Genomic DNA, 17283 nt, shown 5'->3' on the forward strand with positions numbered 1-17283 from the left:
TATTTTCACTTTGGTTAACATTTGTTTTCCTACATTACCCACAAGGTCTGGTAGTTGCGCTAATGGGAGTTATGGTGCGTTCGTGGTGCCTCGTATGTGGTAATCTGCAAGTTGTAATAACATCACTTCCCCCCAAGGCATGCGCAAAGTGAGAAAACAGGAACATTCATGAAAGCGTCTTTTCTTTGCTCTGTCAGAGCATGTGAAGCTAATAAAAAGCTATCGCAGTACAGAACCAACAGCAGACAATAGTGAGTAGCTTAGCAACTAGCTAAAATCAACTCTAATGTTGATGATGATGATGATCATTTCAAAACAGCGATTAGTATGGTCAGTGTTATAGATTTAACCAAGTACTGTGTCTGTATTTTAATTGATCTAAAGCCAAAATACCATGTTGACCCGACGTAGTGCCGTAAAATAGGAAGGAAGTGGTAGTTGAGAAGACGACCAAGTTGACGAGTTTAAATAGCACGTAGGTGGGAAGTTGCATTCCTGCCTTCAGCACAGCATTAACCCTTGCGTCATCTCTACCAAAAGAGAATCATGCAGCAGCATTTTTCAACTTTCATGCTAATACCGCAATCAATGCCAACACGCTTGACATCATATAGATCATAATTCAGTGAGTCTACATTGTATTCTATTCAGTGTTCGTTGTCTTTTCTACTTCTAGATTGGATTTTGCATTAATATGACCTTTGCTGGAAAACGGTGAGAAAAGAAGCTCTCAGTCTTGCTGTTAAGAGCATTTGGTTTGATATGGTTGATTTTTGCTTATATTAAATTCCATTATAACTGTGCAAGCAATGTCTCCTTGTGATGTCGGTGTGGCACACACGGGAATAACAAAAATACAGAAAGCACCAACCAACAAATTAGCACCAGAAAAACTAAACAGTAGGTAGAATTACTTTTTTTTTTTTTTTAACATTAAGTCTCGATTCAACAATTTGATTTGAATGATTCCCACCCATGTTCATGAAGCTCCGCCCCAGGATCTTCAGTGACACATAGAGTATAGTGTCTAGTTGGAGGCACATCAAAACACAAACAAGTATTCCAGACTGGAATGGTGTTTTCCCCACAACTTGACTTAATCCATTTTTTTATTTTTTTATTTTAAAAATCATGTTCTACATATATTCTGGTTATTTGTACAAGTAAGGTATGAATCATTAACAGAATCAAACATGAATCAAAGGCTGAATTTCTATGTACAAATGTATAGCAAGTACCACAGCAAACACCAACAGCAAAAAAAATAAAAGAACATTCCACATATATACACACAGCAATAAAAGGTCATTTCCTGAAGGAAAATAGTCAATTCTAAACACTGCAACTTAATCCAAATGCTTTAGCTCTCCTTAGGTAACTACAGTCTTACAGCAACAAACAGAAGAGCAGAAAAATGCAGAATCAAGCCAACCCTTCCTGCCACTCAAGATTCGGGGAAATTCAGTCTGAGTGAATGAATATCTTGGCACTCAACCACATCCTGGTTAGAACTAGCACATGTTTTTTTTTTTTCCCCCCCTTGGCTTAACGCTTCCCCCTACTTCACTATATCTAATTCAATTCTCTAATGGGTTCAGTCAAATGTAATACAGAACAGGGTAATAAAAAACATCTTTAAGCCAACAATATGTTACAGGCCCCTGGTATAGTTTTGCTAAGTGTTCAAAACATTTGAAAGCACTTAAGCTAGCTTGCTAGTCACTGCTAACTAGCGTGTTTTATTATTAGCATGAAAAATGAAAGTTAAACACTGGTTCATTAATTAGACAGCTTAGCAATGATGGCTGTAGTGCTAAACAATTGATGGAGTATTGCTAAGGTGAGCTTCTTCTTAGCTAGCTAATCAATGTAAAGAAGAGTTAGCAACCATGGTTCATGTTATCTAAGTATTAGCAAAAATAAATAGCTAGACACTCAATGCCCCGTGTGTGCATTCACAGTCAAACAGCTACACAGAATGCAGATTTACTGGTGCAGTAAAGGTGTATACATTTCAATCATAGAGGATTTATGTACATTGTACAAACACAAAGAGAAACTAGAGTTAATAGAGTAAGGCTAGGACTAGCACTAGGGAAAATGTTGGCGCTACGAAGACACCTTTTCTCTCTATACAGCGACATTTTTGGCTGTTTTGGTGGAAGATGTTTCTGGAGGGAATGTTGCATTTCACGGAAAAGCTACACGTTCGCTGGCTAAGTAGTAAACTATCCATTGTGATTGTGAAGCTACAAAAATAGTGTAGCATTCCCTCCATTTTTGTCCCAAATCATCCGAACTGACAGATTAAAGAAAAACTTTGTTCTTAAGTGTATAATGCACACACGCACAAAAATTTGCTCTATGCTACTGATACAGACATTAAAAGAAAAGGACACTTAAATATGTTTATATCGAAATATTTGTGATGTGCCGTGTGACGAGGAGGAGGGAGGGGCCAGGCTGTGAGCGACCTACTCAGTGGGAGTTTGTTGTTTGTCTTTTATGTTATCTTCGAGTTCTTTACATTTATGTTCAGCCGGTTCCCGCCTCCTCCTTGCCCGTCTGTGAAGATCGTTACATGCTGCTTAGCGATTCTGGTGCTGATTTGTTGGTTGGTGCTTTTCCTGTGACGAGTTAGGGGTTTTGTGCAGGTTTTGTGGTTGATCTAGTAATTCGGTTCATTGTCCTGTATTTAGTCATCAGGCCTCCCAAATATTACACAACTTCAATCTCTAAATGGCTTCACAGAGTGCACGTGTTTTCTTGTAACTAATCCCAGCAGAGGTTACAGTGGACCAATCTGTTTGCCCTGGCTACATTCCTAACATGGCTCCATCGCCATTCTCAAATGTAACTGGCTGATTAATTTCCCCTTGCATATTGCATAAAAGTGAGAGGGCATTCTGAAGAATACGGCTCCCCAAGGAATGGAGAGGAGATGGGTTACGTCCTCAGAAATGACTCTACACTACTTGACACAACACAAAAGACGAGATGATTCAAGGACAAGCATGCCTCACACCCATTCTCAACACACACATGCATGCACATGCAAACACAATGCATTCCTGAAAAACAGGAAAGACTTGTGAAACTGTTTTGATATGCTCCAAGAGAAATACTGACTGGAATTGTAACAGATGTAACAGATGCACAGGCACAAAAAGATTTTATCTGTTGACAATGGCATTTAAAAAAAAGAAAAAAAGAAAGGAAAACTATTAATACACTCACACACACACACACACACACACACACACACACATATATAAAAACACTGTTAATTTGGGTGATGTTTTTTCTCAATCAGCAGGAAAGACTCATCAGTACATATTGTTTATTCTTGGTGTCTTTCATCACACTTCTCTTATAGAGTATCTACTGTCTATTTCTGAACCCAGTCCTATTCTACTTTAGATTTCTCCATTTCCTCATTTGCAAGTCACTTGTAAGATAAAAGCGTCTGCTAAATGAATAAAACGTAAATGTAAGCTCATTTCCTTCTCCAACCCCGTGTACATCTCTTACTCCTTCACACTACCAAGCATGAGAAGAATGCACTTGCATTCCCCAAATCCCCTGTAATGGTGCATATCCCCTTACACTTGCACCCGGTTTATTTAAATGCATAGCTTCAAAACGGAAAAAAAATTGTTCCGCAGAGCTTGACATTACGCAAAGGAATCCATCTGCTGCATTGCTTTTAGCCAATCGGGTGATAAAATAAAATAGCAAACAGCAATGTCAGATTGCTTTCTAAATTCAAGGATACTGAATTTGCCGTTTTCGTACCAAATCTCCACTCGGCAGCAAGGATGTGGATGTGAAGGAGGGATGTGGCAACAAAGTGTGAAATTTCTTTATAGAAGCAAACAAACAAATCGATCTATTTTGAGTTATTGTTCCATTTTCAGTTGGTCCTTGTGCACTTCCATCTGGATGGCATTTGAGGTCTCGTACATGACCACAACAAGACTAAAAGCTTTCGTCCTGGCCAAAATCGACACAGTGTATTAAGTAAGGAATAAAACAACGGGTGTTGACACTGGAGGCTCTTTCCATCCGTCCATTTTCCATACTGCTTTTCCTATACAGGATCACACGGGAGCCTGGAGCCTATACCAGGGAACTCAGGGAACAAGGCCAGACACTCTGGACACGATGCCAACCCATCGGGGGCACACCCATACACACACTATGGACAATTTAGAAATGACAATCGCATGGATGCATGGTCTCTTTGGACTGGGGGAGAAAACTGGAGAAACCCCAATGCAAGGGTAGAACATGCAAACTCCGCACAGGGTGCAGTCGGAATTCGAACCCCCAACCCAAGAGGTGCGAGGCAAACATGCTAAGCACTAAGGCACCGTGCCCCCGAGACTCTTTCCTCTTTTGCACATCAACAACTGAACATGTTTTTCTGTTTATATGGAGCACCGACTACACAAGTTCCAGTGTAAGCTGTTACTACAGAAATTATAACATGTTACTGATTTGCCTTGCAGTCCAAAAAAATTAACACATCCTGACCAATCAGATTTGACGATTCAACAGCGCTGTTTAATAATATAATTTTTCATATCTTTCTTGGTCTTATGCCCCATCTTTAAAAAAAAAAAAAAAAAAAAAAACAACCCAAGAAAGCACAGTTCTACATGCTCACACGTCATCTCGCTTAAATTTGTTCTCTCTTTCTAATTCCAATGTCCCTTTCTCACTCGCTCTCCTGACATTCAAAACCAGCTCCTTTACCCCCAAGCTCTCTCTGATGTGATAGCAAAATGGCCTTTCCCCTGCTCAGGAAGCAGCTAATGAGTTGTATCTTATGAGATTACGATGCACATCATACAGGATAATACTGCTGGGAAATTGAGAGCAAGAGACTGAAACTTGAGACTCGATCTTTAGGATTCAAACGATATTCAAATAGGTCATTGCCGAAATGTTTTACAAAACAAAATGCCGTAAGGGTCACAAAGACACCAATTATTCCTTCTTCATTTTACTGAATTTAAATTTTTTTTTTAAACATATGACAGCTGGTAATCTGACAGTCCATCATATGCAAGTCACAAGTACTCATAGAAAACGTACAAGAGTTGGGAGATGATATCTATGAGATGTGAAATGAGATGTGACTCAGAGATCTTCCTGTGAAAACAAGAATGAAGACCAGAATGAACTCCAGACCGCGTGTATATGCAAGTGATTGCGTCAGTTTAGCAGCGGACGCAAACGTGTTTATCGTGTTCATCATTGGTCTTCTGTCCTCTTTCCTGAATCATTCTTGCCATTTAGAGCTGGCGCCATGCTAAAGAGATGAGAGATCAGAGAACAGACGAGTGCCATAGTGCCAACCGATGATCCTAAGCACACTCGAATTCAAGGGTTCTACAGTTGGGAAAACATTAAGTGCTGTGACCCTCCAGATAACCCAAACACACTCGGTCTCACTCGATAGGAGTCATAACTCATTCTGTTATCGTGGCACTGGCTATGAGATTCACATTATGAATGAAATATGTTTGGTCATCAATACGAAACTATTAAAAAAGTAGAAAACAGGTAGGTTTCTGAATTACTATATTTACAGTAGACCTACTATTCCAGTAATTATAATAGGTAGCTGTCTTACTGAAGACCTGTTACTCAATTTCCAGTGAATCTGGTACTCTAGTAGTTACAGTATGTTGCTGTGTTAGTGTATTTACAGTAGAGCTGCTCCTTCAGTAGTTGATGTGTTACTGTGCTTATGATAGACTTGCTACTCCAGTAGTTACAGGAGGTCGCTGTATTACCGTATTTACGGTAGAGCTGCTACTCCAGTAGTTACAGGAGGTCGCTGTATTACCGTATTTACGGTAAAGCTGCTACTCCAGTAGTTGATGTGTTACTGTGCTTATGATAGACTTGCTACTCCAGTAGTTACAGGAGGTTGCTGTATTAGCGTATTTACGGTAGAGCTGCTACTCCAGTAGTTACAGGAGGTCGCTGTATTACTATAATTTACGGTAGACCTGTTACTCCAGTAATTACGGGAGGTCGCTATATTACTATAATTTACGGTAGACCTGCTACTCCAGTAGTTACAGGAGGTCGCTGTATTACCGAATTTACGGTAGACCTGCTGCTCCAGTAGTTAGAGTAGGTCACTGTATTAGCATATTTAAGGTAGACCTGCTACTGCAGTAGTTACAGTAGGTCACTGTGTTACTGTACTTAGAACTGAACGGCTATTCCAGTAGTTAAATGTAGTTTGCTGCAGTATGTAGCAAGTTAACTAGGAAGCATATATTACCCGTTAAAAGTATATTAACCTTAACTTCCGTCTAATGTAACACTGAAAATTCTGTGGCTGCACTAGCAGGATTTATTTATGAAGTAAATGACAAGGCAATAGCATTTAACACTGCTATATATAAAAAAGACACACTGCTTACAGGACTACAATTGCTTTCTAGGCCTGACATGAGGATTAATATGGCCACTATAGCAAAGGCTCATAAAACAATACAGTGCTGAGTTGCAGTGATGCTAACATGACCAAAACTAAATTAAATTGTACAAATAGATCTCTCTGAAGTATCGTTTTAGAGGCAACAAAATAAAAAATCTCTGCTACATTAATGCAATGTACCGTATATATCAGTTCTTTCTCTACAAGGGTACATGTACTCTGGAGCAACATTCAGAACAGAAACAAACCCCAGAAAAAAAATCAGTTTTCCCCCCATCACCTGCAGCGTCTACACACGTTGCTGTGGCAACTCACGTCAGTTGTGGCCCCTTCCTTGTGTGTCATTCACAGCATGGTGGGGCAGTTCCTGGACCCAGGCACGGACTACACGTGCCTATGTGTGTGTGCGTGTGTTCCAAAATAGCTGTCCCCAAACTGCCAGTATGGGTCCAGGTCTACAATGGAGCCCATTCTCCAGCCTCGTTGGCCTCTCTGAGCTCAAATATCTCGTTCCATCAGAGCTTTACTCGGTTCATACAATGGGCTCCTTCTCTCTTATTATTCAGGCTATCAACCACACACACACACACACACACACACACACACACACACACACATGCACGCACGCAGGTCTATTCCATCACTTCCATTCTTCCTGAGACTTTCCCCTGAATGGCAGAAATGTTTTTTTATAACATATTATATTATATTAAATATCTTCTTCCAACATATTTGTCTCATAATAATGAGGCATTTTAACACAAGATGCTTTTCCCTTAATAACAAGATGTTTTCTCGTAGTAACAAGATGCTTATTTTCATAATAACTAGACGTTTTGTAATAATAACATCGAGATACTTCTCATAATAAGAGGCTTTCCTGTAGCAGTAAGATGCTTTCTAACAGTAATGAGATACATCTCTCATAACGAGATAGTTCACCCATAACAAGATGTTCTTTTCATAATAAAAAGATGATTCCGCTTAACTATGAGAACAACAAAAAGATACATCTCATAATAAATCTCATGCGTTCTCATAATAATGAACTGTTTTCTAATTGTAAAGACACGTTTCTCTTTTAATAAACAATTAAATGTTTTCTCATAATAACAAAATGGTTTCTATTGAGAGTCAAGCCCCCCCTCCTCGTAGCATAATGCTTTATGCTAAGGGTATTAGCATAAATCTCTCCCTGCAACAAAATATATAAACTATATACAAGAGATCATTTCTGGATTTTTTTTTTTAATATCTAAATTCAAATTCATATTGTAAATTAGTTTTATTAAGTAGCGTACAGTTGTTTTATTGTTCCTGGGCCCACATCCTGTTATTCATTGACACAGTAACCCTTGTCAAGGCTGATAAGTGGTGTGTTCTGGAGATTTATGATGTTCTAGCATTAATATGAAAATTGCATGTGATTGCTGGTGTAGCCCAAGGTAACTGGTGCCGTAAAGAAAAGGGATGTGGGACCTGAAGAGAACACTAGGGAATGAGAATGGTTCAGGGCAGGTGTTCCTGAGCATTAAGCTTTCCATCAGGAAGCTTCAGTGGCCATTAATCATATTAAACAAATGAATTATATTAACCATATTAAATAAGACAAATAATAAAAATAAGTTAAGAGGAGATTTACAATTTAGCTAAAGATGGAGCAGGACCTCATGTGTAAAGGGAGACTGTTCCAAAGTTTGGGACCAACCACAGAAAAGACTCGATCACCCTTTGTCTTAGTACGACAACAGGGGGGGGGGACACATAAGAAGTTGTTGATCTCAATGCTCTAACAGGAGAGTAAAGGTGAAGAAGGTCAATGATGTACTGTGGAGCAGAACCAGAAAAAGAGCTTTGTATATATTTTTTATATATATATATAAATCAGAATTATAAATCAATTCTAAACTTGATGGGAAGTCAGTGAAGAGATGCCAGAATTGGGGAAATGAGAGCTCTCTTTTTCCCTGTTAAAAATCTAGCTGCTGCATTTTACACAAGCCGCAGACGAGATAAGGCAGAGTAAGGAAGGCAGACATACAAAGAATAACAGTAGTCTGACCGTGATGTAACAAGAGCAGGAATCGCGGTTTCTAGGTCTTTTCTAGAGAGAAACCGTTTCAACTTTGCAATAGATCTTAAATGAAAGAAGCGTCCCTTAACAACAGCACTGATTTGTTGATCAAAGTGCAAGTTTGAGTCCAAAAATAACTCCAAGATTTTTGACAGAGAGGGCCTAACTAGGCCTCAAGAGCAGAATATGCAGTAGGGAAGCCCAAAATAATGACTTTAGTTTTGCTTTCATTTAACTGCAGACAATTGTTAGCCACCCAACATTTCATGTCCTCAAGACATTTCAAAAGGGACGCAAAAGGACTGATGCCATTTGACCTACCTGGCAAATATAATTGGGTCTCATCAGCATAGCAGTGAAAGGAAATATCTTTCTAAAAAATAAATAAATAAATAATAGAACTCAGGGAAGCATATAAAGGAAAAACAATAGAGGACCTGATACGGAGCCCTGAGGTACACCATACGATAAGGGGGCCGACGAAGAACAGAAATTCCCTATGTTTACTGTGAAAGTCCTATCTTTCGGATAAGACGCAAACCACTGCAAAGCCAGACCCTCGATTCGATCCAAGCTATTTAAAAGAATACTAAAAAATGAATACGATAGTATCAAAGGCAGCGCTAAGATCCAATAAGACCAACACAACACAAGTACCAGAGTCAAGTGACATTAAAATATCATTAGTAACCTTTAACAGGGCCGATTCAGTGCTGTGTAAAGATCTAAAATCTGACTGGAACATGTCTAAAATATCTGAAAAATTCTAATGGTACATAAACAACTTTTTCCAGCAACTTGGAGAGAACAGGCAATTTGGAAATAGGACTATAGTTGTTTTGTAAAGTTGGATCAAGATAAGGTTCTCTAAGCAAAGGCTGCTCATTTGCATGTTTGAGGCTGGCTGGTCTGACTCCGGTAGCTAAAGAGCTATTAATAATGCTTGTCACAACTGGACTGACATGACTGAATAGTTGTTTTTTTGTTGTTTTTTTTTTTTTTTAACTATTTGCATGACAGCATGAAATGCAAAACAAACAAACAACAAAAGTTATATAATCGATCAGAATTTAGCATCTTGAAATGACCCAATGAATTCTTTCTGTAGGTTAAACATGTCAGTTTTATTTCAAACAGAAAGTCAACACATTAGGAAATGAATAATGCTGTGTCAACAAGGCACTGGGATATCGACAATCTGTAAAAGCAGTTATCTAGACAGTTATGAGACTCCCTCATTCCACTCCCTCTCCCCATTCTTTCTTCCTTCCTTCCTCAGTTTCATTTTTTACTCTCTCACCTTCCTTACTCACTTTCTTTTTTGATCAATTTCTTTCTCTTTTTCTCTCAATTTCCTTCCTTTCTTCCATCTTTCCCTCCTCACTTTTCCCTTGCTCCCATTCCTTCCTTCCTTCCTCACTTACTTTTTCTTCCTTCCTCGCGTTCTCTTCCTTCACTTACTTAATCCTTCCTTCCTTCCTGACTTTCTCTTCCTTCCTTCGTTCCTCACTTTCTCTCGCTCTCTCCTTCCTCCCTTTTTTATATTTCATTACTTCCTCACTTTCTTGTTCTTCCTTCTTTCCTTTCTCCCATCCTTCCTCACTTTCTTTCTCTTTCCTTTCTTCCTTCTTTCCTTCCTCAATTTCTCTCTTTTCTTTTGACCCTTGCTTCCTTACTCACATTCCTACTTTCTCTTGCTTCCTTCCATCCTCTCTTTCTCTCCCTTCCTTTCTTTTCATTCCTTCCTCACTGTCTCTTCCTTCCTCAATTTCTCTCCGTCCTTCCTTCCTGTTTATCTTTCCCTCTTTCCTCACATTCCCACTTTCTCTTCCTTCCTTCCTAGCTTCTGATGTCCTTACTGCCCTGTGTAAAACTGGCCTTGGTGATCATAACGCCATGTTCCCAAAACACGAAACGCACACACTTACTTGATATTCATTTATTTTTTTCTACATTAGCAACATCAACAGTCTCTACTTCAACACACCACAATCTCTTGTTTCTTTACTTGGGAAATAAAACTCTACATTAGTGCTAATCCAGGATTCGTCTTACCCATCTACACACACTTTAATTACCATATCAATCTCATCACACTGAATCTGGATCCAGCCACGGGGAGAGTGTGTTGTCTCTGGCAGAGTGTTACATGAAAAATCTACTGGCTTGCAGAATTTAAGAAAGGACCGGAGTGGTGAAGCAAAATGACATAATAAGGACATTATCCAGAGAGAGAGAGAAAGAGAGAGAGAGACATGTTAATATCACTCAGAGCAGGAAGACACACACACGGCTAAGATTAAAAGCGGTAGATGATATCTTAATAGTGCTCTGTAGGAAGACACACACACACTGGGGCACAAATAAATAAATAAATGAATGAAACAGAGAAAGAGAGAGAGAAAGAAAGAGAGAGAGAGAGAGAGAGAGAGAGAGAGAGAGAGAGAATATCAAGACAAACCAGAATGCATAATTGTCCGCTTAAATATCATTAAACGAGTGCTCGAAAAATTCTGACACACCTAAACCACAGGCCTGTGTAGTAAATCTATGTATATCGTATATAAAAGTTACCTTTTATATTTTAGATAGAACTGACCAGCTCTGTTCTGAATTGGGGGGGCGGGGTTTGGGGGAGGGGTGTCATTTCAGGGCCTTAAAAATGCAAATAGGAACTTGAAATGAAATGCAAATCCTTGAAAATTCATGTTAATAGCGCAACCTTTTTTTTTTTTTTTTTTTTTCTAAAAGGTGTATTTGTAATTATAATCAGTATTACACATCTAGAAAAACTTTTAAACTTTACAAATTGCACCTTTAAAGTGTTCATAAAAACAGAAGCAGACACTTCCGAGTCTCGACTGTAAGAGTACTAGACTGTTATTTAAAAATAAATAAATTAAAAATAAATAAAAGATGCAGCTCGATCTCATGTCTTTCTTCTCTGCTGCTCATACAAGAAAGGAAGAAACTTGCCTCTATGCTCAGTTTTGCCGCCAGCCTGTAATGCTCCTTATTAAGTCGATCCGACCATTAAACTTTCCCAAAAGGCAAAGCGGTCCAGGTTGTAACTGAGGAGATCGCATGCCACGATTAGAATTCAGAGGTAAACTCTTGATGTGTGAATAAAGACGAGCTCGCGTGGTTACCTACAGCTTTAGTCCCATTCCAGCAAGACTCACCTGAGATTCCCTTTTTCGCAGCGCAACAGTCTGCCAAGGCACACCCTCTGTGGAACACGCTCTCGGATCGTATTTCTATACGATCCTAAAGTTAATCCCCATTCGCTATCACTCTTAACCAGCAGGAACACACGAGAGCTCCAGCTTTTCCTTTGGAGATGTCCATATCACTGCGCAGTGACGGGCAGGAGTGTGTAAACAAACCTAGCTCAAACCTGATAACACACACTTTACACAGGGTGAGATTATCTCTGCCGAGGACGTGCAGGGAGTCGTAACGTCTCAGTGATTTGCACATTGCTCTACAAAACAAAAGGTACAGAAAGGGTGTGGCCAGAACAGGTGGGCCTAGCTCTTAGAAAAGAGATGCAAGTGTGATGAAGAGCAGCAATGTGCAGCAGGTTAGTGTTTAACGCTACCAGGGATGGATTATACTCCGTACACACATACTGCATAGTAGGAAATTCAACACACAATACTGTTATTGATATGGTGATAATGTGACACATTTCACTCAACCACCCCCCACACTCCTTAATTCCAAGAGGGAGTAACTCCTCTAGGTAGGTAGCAGTTCTGAGGATTACCAACATCAACACTGTTAAGAGCTGTTGGATTAAGAAACACAACTGTCATGTTCACAGTACACCAACTAACTTTTTTTTTATTTTATTTTTTTATAAACAGACTGGTTTAAAATATGGACGATCCTTTTACCTCAATCGAAATTTTACTATTACACGTGCCTTTATGTGGAAGGAAGGAAGGAAGTATGTAAGTGAGGGAGGAAGGAAGGAAGGAGGGAAGTATGTAAGTGAGGGAGGAAGGAAGGAAGGAAGGAAGGAAGGAAGTATGTAAGTGAGGGAGGAAGGAAGGAAGGAAGGAAGGAAGGAGTATGTAAGTGAGGGAGGGAGGAAGGAAGGAAGGAGTATGTAAGTGAGGGAGGGAGGAAGGAAGGAAGGAAGGAGTATGTAAGTGAGGGAGGAAGGAAGGAAGGAAGGAAGGAGTATGTAAGTGAGGGAGGAAGGAAGGAAGGAAGGAGTATGTAAGTGAGGGAGGGAGGGAGGAAGGAAGGAAGGAAGGAAGGAGTATGTAAGTGAGGGAGGAAGGAAGGAAGGAGTATGTAAGTGAGGGAGGAAGGAAGGAAGGAAGGAAGGAAGTATGTAAGTGAGGGAGGAAGGAAGGAAGTGAGGGAGGAAGGAAGGAAGGAAGGAGTATGTAAGTGAGGGAGGGAGTAAGGAAGGAAGGAAGGAAGGAAGGAAGGAAGGAAGGAGTATGTAAGTGTGGGAGGAAGGAAGGAAGGAAGGAAGGAAGTATGTAAGTGAGGGAGGAAGGAGGGAAGGAAGGAAGGAAGGAAGGAAGGAAGTATGTAAGTGAGGGAGGAAGGAGGGAAGGAAGGAAGTATGTAAGTGAGGGAGGAAGGAAGGAAGGAAGGAAGGAAGGAGAAAGAGAGTGAGTGAGTGATGAAGGAATGAAAGGAACATGAGCAAGGAAAGATTTTGGGTGAGACAGACTCAGTTTCTTGAGAACTATAACAGCCTGGTAGTTTCCGTATAAACATGATCTATATGCTTCTTAAATATGAAAATGTCACACAGTGAACAAGTGCAGGCTGATCGAATACATTTGGGGGTAAGGTTAAATTGTGTTTAACCCCTGAAATAATCAGGCAACATTCCTACTGCTCTACGAAATCGACCCTCAGGTAGTACTCACAGACATCAGAGGGACTTGTCTTCTAGTCACATATACATCATAAAGCAAGGTTTAAAAGCATTCTTCTTTCATACTGGATGGGAGAAATGAATCATACATAATTACTGAGTGAGTTGAGTTTAATCCAAAAACATTACTGTGGAAGTTTAGGGACTTGTCCAGACTAAGCACTCTATGCTAAACCGTAGTAATAGTGCACCCCTACAAATATTTAGACTAATCCAACTGCTGTGCATATATACACGCTCTGCAGTAAATAAAAGGCATGGGAAGGAAAGTTCTAGATAAACATCACTAAGGTTTTATTATACTAATGGCCAGTGACGAATATAGGTTGGGTTAGACTTATATTTATAATCTACTGCAAATCATTGAGTTTTATCCTAAATAAAGAAAAGAAATGAAATAATTTTGGGGTGTGGAAATTAATCAATGATGGAGGGTATGATAAGACCCGAGATAAACCAGAGTCAGTGACTACGTTTACATGGACAGCAGTAATCTAATTATTGACCTTACTCTGAGTAAGATAATAATGTGATTAAGGTGTTTACATGAGTCGCTTTTAGAATACTCCTGTCATGTTCCCGTTTTACATGTTATCGATCATAATTAGATTAACAGCCCGCGTCATTACGTCACCGCGCCACGGCGTCCGACGTCCCTCCGGAATTTCCCATATCAACATACAGTTGGTCTTCGTTATGGTACCGTATACAGTTTTGGTGTTTTTATGTAATTTTTACAAACGCTTTAAGTGCAGTTAATTATTTGTCATGGTGTACGTGCTAATAGACAACTGCTTGAAGCCGTGGGCTGCGTCCCAAACCGCATACTTACCGTCTATATAGTAGCCGAGATACATGTATTTTTCCCCACTACAGGCCTATAGTAGGCAAGTACGTGGTTTGGGACCTAGCCGAACTCTCTTGTTCACCGTGAAATGTTGAGAACTGCCGTGTGTGATCGTGTCCTGTCGCAAAATGCGGTGAAAACTCTCACACGACGTTCATAATGTGATTAAGGTGTTTACATGTCTGTAATACACATCCATAATGCGACTAATACAGGAGTACTCCACATGTCTTAATTCGATTAGAGCTTAATTCAAGTATGACCTTAATCAGATTAAGGTAAGCAAAAATTGCTGTTTACATGGTAGTTTCTTAATCAAAGTATCGTCTTAATCGGGTTAAGAGTGGATTATTGTTGTCATGTAAACGCAGCTACTGTTACCACCCGGAAGTTGTGGAAGGATGTTATTTTCCAATAGCAGCACTTCTCAACACCACACCACAACAATTATTTATAGTTTTTAATTTATTAATGAATGACATCATGTTTTTAACTGTTTTTTTTTTTTTTTTTTTTTTTAAATCAAAGTTACACTTGATATGGAACATCTGCAGAAATGTTATTACGGTTATTTTCTTATTATGTTTTATTACGTATTATTATAATTATTACGTTCCAACAGCAATACACAGGTGTTCCCCTCACCAGCCTCTTTTTTTTCTCATCCCTTGAAGTTAATAAAAAAAATAAAAAGATAAATATAATTTTTTTAAAAAAAGAAGCGTGTCAAACTAGAAAAGTCCTGAAACCTCTCCCATGGTGGAAAATGTACTGGAGACGCCTTCCATAACCGGTTAAATAAATATCTCCTTACAGAAATCTTGAGACGATCGACGCTTTTCTAAATAACAAGACGTTTTTAAAACATCCGTTTATTACTAATGCTGGACTTTGTGGGGCGTACATGTCCCTGTGAATGAGCTGTTACTATAGAAACGACATGAGAATAAGTGCATTAATGGATAAACCAGTGGTTTGCCTTGTTATAGAAAAATAATACTGTCCAATCAGATTCGAGAATTCCAACGCGCCGTATATACATATAGACGCTATTCGTGAACTCCAGAATAAGTTTTGCACTAAGGGTTTTATTTTATTTACTTTTTTTTTTTAATCTTTGACTCAGTGACTGGTCATGAGTGTGTTTAATGGTTGTAGGTGTTCAGCAGTCAATTCAGAAACGAGTAGGCAGGAGAACTGACCAAATAAAATGCTTTTTCGTCTCAGCGTCTGGTGGAAGTAAAGAGAGAGAGAGAGAGAGAAAGAGGCATTACAGACCAAAATCACAGCTTTCTGGTCAAGCAGTTACAAAAACGAAGACGTGACTCAAGCTCTCTCCTATTTCACAAACCATACTCCATAAACGGACTCGACTAATATATGCGCCATTGCAAGCTTAGTCAACGATGGGTCGCCCACATACAATATAAAAACACATTTTCTCAACACACACACAAATTGAGAAGCCATTTATGAAATAATGGATCTTCAGGGCATTGAGACCCCCTGAAACACAAATATGTGTGAGGGCGAGTAGAATGCGACACGTCCTTTATTTACAGACAAACACGCCGCTGTGTGTTACAGCTCCGGCACAGTGAGGCCACTGTTTTGGTCACTACTCAGCTGTGTGTGGGTTTTAATTCGATACTGTGATTTACACTGTTTGCTTGTGGAAGTGAACAGACCGGGACTGTGGCTTCCTTTCAGCGGAGAAAAAAAAAAAATTAAAGCTTCCTGAACTGTCTGACCTTGTACTTTACTATTGTAGCTTTTTCATAGTTTATAGACTGTTTGTGTCTTCCACCATTTTCCAGCCATCTTATCAAGCAAAAATAAAAATCCTTGAATACGCGCAAACGTATCTAATATTTCTCATGATCAGATTATATATTTACTTTTAAAGCAGTCAATCCAAGGATTTCACGATTGCAGAAAAGAACGCAAAATCCAGTAAACTACTTAATATTTGGAGGAGCGTGAAAATTTGCAAAAATTACCACAGATTTCTCATAGGTTTGGGCCGAGACGTGTCATGTGACATCATCATGACGCGCATTCAGCCAAAACCCTGGTAAATTACATGTTTTATTATCATGAGCCAGTTCAATGTTTTCAGTCATTTACTATGTTTGCTAGGTCTGCAGTGTTAGCATAAAATCATGTGGGTGCGTTGGTGCAGCTCAACTTTAGCGCAACATGCATGTTTGCTAACGTTAGCATTAGCATTGTGAATTGTTGGATTTAAGAAGTAGACATTTCAAGCTTTCCTTAGACATGCGTGTCATGTTTGTGTTATAAGTATTTGCCAAATTTCATCTAAAACCTGACAGGTTTAATAAGATAGTTTCCAGATGCTGTAGAACCGGTAAACCAGGTCAAGTGTAAATTAAGTGTGTGTAACAGGTATAGAAAACACTCCTTAAATTTAATGCGTAGAATTACACAAAAAGGATGTGTACCTGATGTAGCTGTCAGTTTGTCTGAGTATTTTTCCTTTTGATTGTCGTGATGTCATTGGTTTGTGTAATTTCCTGTTTTGGCTCCTCCTCTTCCCTTTCGTGTTATGGTTGAATGGGAGAGGTAGGATTTTATTTAGCTCTGATTAATCTAATTTCATCTTTATTTAAATCATTTATATACTAATATACCCATTTTAGTTTGTGTGTATAGTGTTATTTTATTTTATCTGTGTGATTATTTTTGTTGTTTTACCCTTCTATTGAGTGACTTTTTTGTATTTTGTTTCAACATGTGCTTCTTCCCTTTCGTGTTATGGTTGAACGGGAGAGAGAGAGGAGAGAATAAATGAGAAGTCGACCCAGTTGCCATCTGGAGACAACGCAGACTACAACCAGTTACACTTGCACTCTAATTTTCTTTCGGTTTGCATTTCAATCAAATTTACAGTATAACTCGCGTCATTTTTAAAGCATTATAATCGTTTCGAGTCGTTTCCAAGGACAAGAGGATGTGGCCTACGTTCATTAGCT

General features: G+C 39.2%; 1 protein-coding gene across 4 annotated transcripts in view; it reads right to left on the reverse strand.

Moving 5' to 3' along the window:
• The window catches only part of mgat3b (beta-1,4-mannosyl-glycoprotein 4-beta-N-acetylglucosaminyltransferase b), a 56029-nt gene that overhangs the window by 26853 nt on the left and 11893 nt on the right, over positions 1 to 17283 (reverse strand). The window contains exon 1 of one of the 4 annotated variants that reach the window (XM_053638983.1): positions 11720 to 12580. The exons of the other annotated variants lie outside the window; for them this stretch is intronic. The gene's annotated coding sequence lies outside the window, so the exon portion shown is untranslated. Of the gene's footprint in view, positions 1 to 11719; positions 12581 to 17283 lie in introns of those variants that run through there. 4 annotated transcript variants of the gene reach the window in all.

The sequence above is a fragment of the Ictalurus furcatus genome, chromosome 12, assembly GCF_023375685.1.
Source record: "Ictalurus furcatus strain D&B chromosome 12, Billie_1.0, whole genome shotgun sequence".
Taxonomy (NCBI): domain Eukaryota; kingdom Metazoa; phylum Chordata; class Actinopteri; order Siluriformes; family Ictaluridae; genus Ictalurus; species Ictalurus furcatus.